Here is a 203-nt window from a genome sequence, read left to right as displayed (position 1 = left end):
GAGTAAATTCTCACAAAACTTATTGCAACAAATCTTGAAAATAGTTTTCTTTATTTTTTTCGTTGGGGGAGAGGGAATTCAAGAAAGAAGGTGGAAATGAGGGAAAAAGTGAGAAATAAGGAGAGGAACGTGATTTGGAAGATGACTAATGGGACGATTAGAGTGGCTGGAAGGAAAAGGAATTCGGTGGTTCAGGAAGGGTG

The 203-nt window shown here is 38.9% G+C and overlaps 1 pseudogene; it reads left to right on the top strand.

Moving 5' to 3' along the window:
- Positions 1-203, top strand: part of LOC119591416 — a 46,665-nt pseudogene that overhangs the window by 38,767 nt on the left and 7,695 nt on the right.

The sequence above is a fragment of the Penaeus monodon genome, chromosome 28 (assembly GCF_015228065.2).
Source record: "Penaeus monodon isolate SGIC_2016 chromosome 28, NSTDA_Pmon_1, whole genome shotgun sequence".
Classification (NCBI taxonomy): Eukaryota; Metazoa; Arthropoda; class Malacostraca; order Decapoda; family Penaeidae; genus Penaeus; species Penaeus monodon.
This window is presented reverse-complemented; position numbering and strand designations above follow the sequence as displayed.